Source organism: Vombatus ursinus, unplaced genomic scaffold, assembly GCF_900497805.2.
Source record: "Vombatus ursinus unplaced genomic scaffold, bare-nosed wombat genome assembly UNPS02004428.1, whole genome shotgun sequence".
Taxonomy (NCBI): Eukaryota; Metazoa; Chordata; class Mammalia; order Diprotodontia; family Vombatidae; genus Vombatus; species Vombatus ursinus.
The window spans coordinates 638,246-648,397 of NW_020944206.1; positions in this window are offsets into that span (position 1 = coordinate 638,246).

Below are 10,152 nucleotides of genomic sequence, written 5' to 3' on the forward strand. Positions count from 1 at the left end.
GATGGTTTTGATAACTGCTGCTTTATCATATAGTTTGAGGTCTGGAAGTGCTATTCCCCCTTTGTCCCTACTTCTTTTCATCATTTCCCTTGATATTTAGTTTTCCCTAGATATTTAGTTTTTCCAAATGAATTTTGTTATTATTTTATTAAGTTCTATAAAGTATCCTTTTGGTAATTTGATTGGTATAGCATTAAAGTGTAAATTTGTTTTGGCAGTATTGTCATTTTTAATATGTTGACATAGCCTAGCCATGAGCATTAAATGTTCCTTCAGCTACTTAAGTTTATACAGGTCTTCTCCAGTTTCTCTGAAGCCTTTCCCTTCATCATGTCTTATAGCACAGTAGTACTCCATTACGTTCATGTACTATAACTTTTTCAGCCATTCCTCAGTTGATAGGCACCCCAATGTCCAAAATATGTTACTGCATTTTAAATTAATCACCTCCATTCATAGAGTTCAATGGCATGGTTAGTCTTCAGTTGTCTGTTTTTTTGGCTTCACTTTACAGAACTTAGAACAAGGGTGGGGAGCTTGCAGCCTTGGCCTCAGCCTCACAGATTCAGTCAAAGGGCTGTACTTTAGGACCTAGAGGGCCACATGTGGCCTCCAGGCCACAGGTTCCTCACCCCTGACCTAGACCTAAAGGTTCTAAAAACATTTAAGTGGTTTGAGGTACTATTTATGATTTTTCTTATCATGGCAGTAATGTTCCTTGTTCCATGGGCTCAGGTCTCCCTAAAGCTGGGAGAGGGGTTGCTGCTTCACTTTTTTCAATTTGTCATTTCAACTAATGAAACAACTGGTTTATTTCTGATTTTAAATTAATAAATTTATCAATTTATTTCAAAAAACCAACAAATTTATTCCTTAATTTATTCCAGTAAAATCAATTTACTCATTTTTAAAAGAAATGGATTTCTCTAATTTTTTGGTCAATTTTTTCAGAATGGTTCTTCTGAGCACACTGAGTCCTATTGAACAAGAATCTGACATTTTTCAGACTCTTCAGATTCAAAAATACCCTTGGTAAGGTAAAATCGAACTCATTAGCAACTAGCCTTTGTAGGAAAAGTGCCTTCCACACTGGCCATGCCAAAAATGATGTGTTACTTGCTGCAATTAAAATTAATTACCTCCATTGGAAGACTCCATTGGCAAGGTTAGTCTTCAGTTGCCTGTTTCTTTGTTTTTGGCTTCACTTTGCAAAGCCTGGACCTAAAAGTTGCAAAAACATTTCAGAGGGTTGAGATTCCTTTTATTATTTGTCTTATCATGGCAAGAGTGATCCTTGTACGGTGGGCTGAGGATCAAGACCCTCAGCTGTGGGGGCGTGGAAGTGGAAGGGTCTGTACTTCACTTTTTTCAATCTTTCATTTGAACCAATGAACCAATTGCTTTGTTTCTGATTAAATGTGAAAAATGCATTGATTGTCTTCTGCGTTTGTCCTGAGCACCCCTCCCACCATAATAACTCATTAAGGTGGCGTTCTTTTTGTTTGTTTGTTTGCTTATTTTTCCAGCTTGCTTCCTGACTTCAGACTTGTTAGGTCTGGGTGCCGTGGCACTTCTGGAGGGATAGTCTCGGCTGGTCTTATTGCTGCTTTCTTGGGGCACTAAGTGCTATGTTATTCCAATTATCTCAGGAACGGGCTGGAGACTGTACTCTCAGAATGGGCCGATCCAGGGCATAGTGTGATTGCGGCTCCCTTGGTCTGGGCTCTGCAAGTTCTTGACCTGGGTGTTGGTCAGATTACACTGATGCTAGACTCAGCCCCAGCAGTCAGTTGGAAAGCTCTGTTGGTTCAGAGTGGCAGAACTGGCTCTCCTTTGGTCGTTGATTCTTGCCCTTTCTCCTTACCTCCCTTCCTTTGGGTAGGCTGTCCCTTTTGTGTGAACACTTAATTCCAGCTCAGCACCTCCTGAGTCGTGGGGCTCCACAGCTGATTACATTCATCATCATTACATACTATCAGACTCTCAGTCACACATGACTAAAAAGGGCTTTCAAGTTCCATGTTTTAGAGTGGAACCAGGCAGGGCATATCTGCACATACTCTATGTACCAAGAAGGGCAAATCTGAGCCTGATCCTAAGGACTGGGCTGTCATTGGTCAGTCCCCTAATCTCTGTCTCTCTGTCTGTCTGTCTCTCTCTGTCTCTCTGTCTCTCTGTCTCTCTCTCTCTCTCACACACACACACACACACACACACACACACACACACAGAGGTAGGATAGAGATTTGGTGAGCTGCAACATACAAGACATGCCTTTGAAGAAGCTGATACCCCAGGGTGATCTAACAGAAACCTAAACGTACTCTCAAGACTGCTTCATTCCTTGGCCCCTATGAATTAAACTCAGAAATAGTTTTATAACTGGCCTTTCTTGTTTTCCAAGGTAAGCCTCATAACAAACAGCTTTGCTGAGACCCCCATTTGTTCTTTTTCATCTTGTGAATTCAGGGTGTAAGCAGAGATGTAGAAAGGCTTTGGACTAAGACCATTTCTCCCCAAATGACATTTCTCAACTTGTCCTCTGTATACAAAGACCCTTGTTTCCCCTAAGGCTACTTGTTATATCAGGATTCTGGAGTCATTAGATTACCTTTAAATTATTTAGCTTTGGTGATTGAAACAAAGAAACTTTAATGAGATTTGCTTGGCAATAGTAAGCGTTAACACAATAAATGGTTAAGATGAATGAAAAAAATGCTCTTTAATGTGTAGCCACAGAGAAATTCCCAATACAGAGAATCACTGAAATGAGTGTTATCTTGTTAGGGTCTTTGTAGCTTACAATATTTCACACTGAGCAGAGGAGATGGAGAATCCATGTGGTTGCTGTATTTACAGCCAGAAACAAATCTAGCCCTAAAAGGTTCTGGCTCATTTGATCTGGAAGGCATATTCCAAGCATTCTAAAATGGCACTAAATTGACCAGGGTGGAACATGCTGATTTCTCATTTTATGAACAAATTCTAAGTACTTTCATCTTGCTCATTTATAATATTCATGTTATTCCTTAGAGCACTGCTTTTAACATCAATATAAGTGTTTCAAAATAGGTTCTGTTCTTATTTCCTAATAATTAAATGTTCCAGTTTGGATTAACACAAATATTTTAATTTACTGTAGATATGATGAACAAGCTTTTATTTTTAAAAAAATTGCTGTAGTGTCATGTAAAAATATGGTGCTGAAAGCTCCCAATCTAATCTAAGAAGCTTTTATTTAAGCACCTACTTCTTTGTAGTGAGGATATGAGGACAAAAATGAAGAATTTCTGCCATCAAGGAAGTGCCATTATCCTAGGCTTCGGAAGCAGATAACAACACATACACAGATAGGCATAAGCATTATTATTTTTCGAGGACCAACCTTCTTTTCCATCATCAAAGAAGGTTCATTTCCAGATTTGGAGGCAAGGGGCAAGGTGTAGACTAAGTAAATGGGGAAAACAGAATAATCAACCAAATGGACTGATTTGACGTGGGCTAGATGAAATCAAGGACTCCGTGATACATATATGACTGTGGATAAAGCTTGTTATTTTTTTCTGAATAAAAGATAGAGGGATTCTCTGTTGCTCTGAAAAGGCTTCAAAAATGTACAAGTCCAAGATCCTGGTGCTTCAGACTACTGCAGTGAGAGTAGAAAAAAAGGGTTAAAGAAGCCGTGAGTCTGATCACACTCTGACAATGGAGATGGTTGTAGCCTCAGTCGGTGTACAATCTTCATGTCGATTGGGGCATTATGTGCATGGAGATTGTAATTGAACCCATGAGAACTGATGAAATCACCAAGGGACAGAGTATAGGACAAGAAGAGCAAAGGGCCCAGAAGAAAACAACACCTAGTGGGCAGCAGGAGGAGGTAAATCAGGAAGAGGGTTAGCTGATTGAGGAGCTGGTCCCAGGGATAGCTTCCCTTCCTTTTAGAGAAAAAACTAACCCGGCCTAACGGCTGGGGCCCCAGTAGCTGTTGCTGCTGCTGCAGAGGAGAAATCTATTAGCTCCTGGGGCAGTATTTTTCTCTTTTGGAGAGCTCTAATTGTTGTGAGGGGCACTTAGATGTCTCAGTGGATAGAGTTCTGTGCCTACAGTCAGAAAAACCTGAATCCAAATCCAGCCTCAGATACTTAACTAGTTGTGTAACCTTGGGCAAATCATTTAACCTTTGTTTGCCTAGGAGGCAGCTAGGTGACTCTGGATAGAGCTCTCGGCCTAGAGACAGGAAAACCTGAGTCCAAATCTGGCCTCAGATACTTACTAACTGTGTGACCCTGGACAAGTCACTTAAAGGGTAAATCACTCCAGTATCTTTGCCAGGAAAACTCCATGGACAGTAGGATCCACAGGATCACAAAGAGTGTGACATGAGTGAACAATAACAATAACAACAATTGTTGGGAAGTTGGTTTTGATATCAAGCCTAAATTTGTCCTTTTGCAACTTCTGCCCGTGGTTTCTGGTTCTGCCCACTCTCCACGTGTCAACCTTTCAAATACTTGAAAGCAGCTAGCATGTCTTTCCTGAGTTTTCTCTTCTCCAGGCTGAATGTGCCCAACTCCTTAAACTAGTTCTCATGCAACATCTATTTAAAGCCTTTCCCCAGCCTGGCTGCCCTTGTTGGTACTTTCCAAATTATTAATGTCCCTTTAAAATACAGGGCCAAGAAATTAACACAATACTCTAGGTTCTCAAAGACTGTACCAGCAGGAGACATGCTTTGATAGGTCCTACCATAATTAAAAAGCTTTTGGTATGTGTGAGCCCTGTGATGGAATTCGTACCAGGCACTTGAATGCTAGCCAAGCAAAATTCAGAGAGGTTCAAAGCCTAGTGATGGCTGGCTACAGGGTCAAGAATTTTTCAGCTCCAGTAGCTTTCTCAGACTTTGTGCTGAGTTGTAGAGGGGTTGCAGTCGGTGTCAGTGAAAATGGCACTGAAATCACAGACCTCTGAAGACCTGACATTTAGAAGTGTGGTATTTACCTCCCTGGTCCATCCATAGAATTCATGATCCTTCAAAGAGAGAATATTAATGCAAATAAGCCTAGACAAAGCTCCCTAAGGAAATTCTATAAGCTGAGAGTAGTCCATCATGAAGAGGCATAAGTATCCTCTTCATTCTCAGAATGTATACAATCATGCCTCTTCCATTGTCAGTGGTAAAGTCTAAAGTTACGTGTGCAGAAAATGTCATTGCTCTCTTTTCAAATTGTGTTGATAAGCCATGAATGTGTCCATTAGAAGGCTTTTCACAGAATATCTTGGGAAGTTGGCAGTAGCTGTAGCAGGGGCTTACAATTCCTACAGGCTGCCCACTGCCACAATATCAGTGTGTTCAAATTTTCAGTCCTGTCAAAGGATCACCTAATATTCTTCAAAGTTCCACAGATAATTAATTTGCTCTCTACTGTGGCAAATATCACCACATTAACTCATCTAGCTGTCAATGAAAAAAAAATAGACACCTTTTCTGACACTTGAAATAGACCCTTTCATGTACTTTTCTCAGTGGCCACTTTTATCACTTGAATCCAGTAGGTAGCACATGACTCATCTTCAATTCTATGGAGTCCACATTCTTCTCTGAAGAATTACTAAAAACTTGGCTTCTGTCTTACCTTGACAGGTACCTTATTTCTAGGTGGCCTAGTAGTCCTGGGCCTGGAGTCAGGAAGACCTGAATTCAAATCCAGCTTCAGGCACTTAGAAGTTGTGTGAGCCTGAGCAAGTCATTTAACCTCTGTTTGCTTCTGTTTCCTTATCCTTAAAAGGAGGATAATAATAGTACCTACCTCCCAGGGTTGTTTTCAGGGTCAAATGAGATAAGAATTGTAAAGTGCTTAGCACACTGCCTGGCACGTAGTAGGCATTATATAAATGTTAGCTGTTAATATTATTATTGTCATAAAACCAAACAGATCCTCCTAATTCCTAGAAGAGATTCTCAGTCAGTTATGAATTGAACTAGTTGACTTCCTTGGTCCCTCTCAACTCTGAGATTCTAAGATTTTTCTGATATTTTGGTAAGGAGGCTAGGGATAGGATTGGACCTGTGATTTTTTTGGTATAGGGAATTCCCAGAAAGGAAAACTCCATCTCCCAATGCATGTCATTACCTTCTCTGTAATCTATAATCTTAGTAAGTTGCCTAGAGCCCTGAGACACTGAATGGGTTTCACAGGGTGACGGCAGCCCAGGGCGCACAGTATGTGTGAGAGGGAGGTTGGAACCAGGACTTCCTGACTCCAAGCCCAGCTCTGTCCACTACATCACATTGCCTCTATGTGGGAGACAAATGGAACTCAAGGTATTAATGGTGGTTTTCTACATGCTCCTGACTTAAACAAAAACAAAAACCTGGTGAATCATCCCTACATACCCCAAATCTGCATGTCAGTATACAACCACCTGGAAGCTCTCCTTAATTTTTAATGCTGTGATAAAAATATTGAAAGTTTGCTTTTCTTAGGAGTTCAGTTACCATTCAATTACTATGACTTTTTCCTGGGATGTTTGTTGGAGGTAGACCACCCTGTCTCCCCTTCTCCCAAATTCTAACAGCAGTAGATGATTGGAAGGAATTTCAGCACCTCTTGCTCTATTAACATGACATGACACATATCTCTACCCCCATAAAACACTGAATTTTAAAAATGTGAATTATTTATTCAAGCCATTTATCTTTTTACCTTTTTAAGATTTCTAATTTGTGGCACAAAAGACAGTGGAAAGACAGTAGAATACATAATGACTTAAAGAGTTGAAAAAGCAGCAACTTTGTCAAATATATGCTAAATATAGTTATTCATTTTAAAACGTATATAAAATAGCCACATTATACTCTCCTTAACATATCAAAATTGTATCTGTCTGGTAACACAGGCAAGTCTTGGTGAATATCCTAAGGTTAATGGAGTCTATTTTTATTAAACCACCTATGGAAGACAATTCTAGAGTTGACTTCCTTCCTTGCAAGATTGACATCAATAATTCAATACTGCAGGAGCTTTCAATGTAATACCAATTCCGATTTCAATGTCGCAAGGGTAAATGGAGAGAGAGATAGCATCACAGTGACTCTATAAGAAAATTCTCACCATTTGTAACATGTCAATTTAGTAACCAACAATTACTCTATTCCAATTCAGAAATTCACAGTGAGGTTTTAAGGTTGTGATGAATTACTTGAGAATGGAGAAGGAATTATGCAAAATGACTGAAGAGAGACAGCAAATCCCTGACATGGATTCCTATTGAAGATATAATGTTGGTCACTTTCTATATAAATATTTAAAAAATCAGAGTGTCCTTCTAAATGTTGGGTGCCATAACTTCATAACTGTCAGAGAATCAATATTAGTAGAAATGAGTTATCTGTCTTAAAAATGGTATATTGTAAAATATGGTTGGTCATCACAGCATAGAGCTTTTAGACTTTTTTCCCCAGAGAACTTGAATAGATTTGTGATCAGATTAATGGTGGATGCTTCCTTCAGTGGTGCAGATCGCTGATGATCCACACCTTCTTATCCTCTCTGACTTTTGTCTATGACCTCCCATAAAGCCCCCACAGGTGTGTCCCCTTACATGTTAGGGCATTTCCTCTGGGTTTTTTGTTGTTTATCCTTTGTTTTTGAAGAGGACCAATGACATTACGGACAATGTCTTGGCTTGCCTATGAATTGGAGTTAAGTGAGACAGAGTTGTGCAATGGCCTCATTCTGTCTTCCAAAGTCATAGAAATCCAGTGGCAGGAGAAAAGTCAAGATGGGCGATGGCCCATCCAAGGTGGATGACCTTGACATCTTAGATGTCTGACCAAGCTCTAAGCACTTCACAGAGCCTGCTTCAGCCACCTTCGTGGCTGTTGGAACAAATTGTTCTCATCTGCCCATTCTGCTGAAGTCTTCCCATGCTTGGGGTAGATATCCCCCTAACTCACTGATGAATTTAAGACCTTTTGGTTACCCTCAACCTGGTTCAGCCCATCTGCTGAGATAGTTTTACCAGAGTGTGGCTGCTGCACATGCTACAGCTTCTTGGAGCCACAAGTGAAAGTTAAGGGGCAGGTGAATGCCCTGATGAGCGTTCAACAGATGAGCAGCCCTGAAAAGGGCTTGGCAGCCGTCACAGCAGAGGGGATCGTCCTCGCTGAACACCCCATCCATTCCTCTGGGTCTCTTACCAAGGTAGCACATGGCCTACCCATTGCTTCTTCCTTCCTCTCGCTACATGCCTGGTCCAATTTTCTAGTCATACATTTCTTGGATGATACATTTTATGCTGCTTCTGAAAGGAAAGTTATTGGTAATAGGCTACAATTTGTTTTCTCCCACCTTGATCTCTCCCTTGGTCTTTGGATGATCCACAATTTTGATTCTTTGAGAAAGTGGTAGTTCATGATTCATAGCCATGTAGCATCATTGGGTGAATATTAGGATTTAAAAGATGGATTTTTGTTATAGGGAAAAGCTTGGTGTCATTCCAAGTACTGCACAATTTTCAGAATGCTCTCCATTCTGTCCTCCTTTTCCTGTTTAATCCTGGGTCTAGTGCATTGTCCATCTACAGTATCTGTCCAAGATACGTCTATTGATGGACCAACTCTAAGGGATGTCTATCCAACTGTATATTAGTAGTCATAGGCAATGACTTGTTTGCATTTCTAGGCCAAACTATTTTGAGTGATTCTGGATCTCAAAGAGTGAGGCTCTGTAATGGCCTGGGACTTGATGAATCCACAAACAGGAACGTTGATGGACCTCCTTCTGTCCATCTAGAACTAGGTGCTTCTGAGCAGATAAACAACTAATACCTGAATTGGCAGACATGCCCTGTGGAGTTTGATAATTATTATCATTCATTCATAATGGGTGCATCAGAAAACTAAGTTGGTTTTGTTAAATTATAAAGTACTCCCCTTCCCCTCAATAATACTTGTCATTCCATTTTTATCCTGTTGGCTCTATCATTACAGAACAACAGACCCAGACAAATCCAGTGGCAAGGGGTTTTTCTATTGTTGTAGGCAGTTAAAGGTTTAAGTGGGCCAAGGTGAGTGAGATTTCTGTGCAGGTACAGCTTCTAGGTTGTGAAGGCTCCCAAAAGGAAACAAGGGGCAAAGCCCATTTATTCTGTAGGCCAGCTCCTTCTAGCATGGAGAAGGGGGTGTGGTACCAAATGTCTTTGGAAGACTAGTAGTAGCCCATACAGTATTTTGGGGGGCACTTTTGCAGAATAGAAGTCCATGCTTTATTTTAACATGGCATTTTAAAGACAGATAACTTATTTATATTAATACTGATTCCCTCACACTTCTGAAGTTATGGCACCCAACATTTAGAAGGACACCCTGATTTAAAAAAAAATAAAAAGCTATTGCTATCTTTTGTTTTTTTTTAAATATCGCTAGAATTTCCCTCAACCCTGTCTCTTCTCCCCCAGAGAACCATACATATAACAAATAATATTTTAAAGAAAATAAATGAGTAATGCATCAAAAAAATTATGAGAACATATCCACTGTACCACGCCCATGGATCTCCCACCTCTGCAAATGAGTGGAGTGGAGGTAACTTTTCATATATCTTATTTAGGATCACTTTTTTCCTTGTAATTTTGCATCATTAACTTTTTTTTCTTGCGAAACTAAAGGTCTATTTTATTACACAAAAGTTTTATACAGTGGAAAATCAGGGCCTTATGTAAAATACTGCATCTAAATAGATTTCATAGTTAGTCTTGTTCCATAGGTTCTTTTTTAAAAATTTATTTATTCTGAACTTAAGAAATAAAACAAGCATTTCCATAACAAAATGGAATAGAAAAAACAGAGAATTATACCTGAAGTTACAGATCTATTATGTACAACTTGCTATTCCTTTCAAATATATAACAGTTACTGTGTAACTTTTTCTCCTTTTCCCCCCTCCAAACTTCAAGATGGCTACCATGAGACCCAGATATGTATGTATGTGTATACTATACGTGTGTGTGTGTGAGAGTGTGTGTGTGTGTGTGTGTGAGAGAGAGAGAGAGAGAGTGAGAGAGAGAGAGAGAGTGAGAGAGAGTATGAGAGAGAGAGAGAGAGAGTGAGAGAGAGAGAGTGAGAGAGAGTATGAGAGAGAGAGAGAG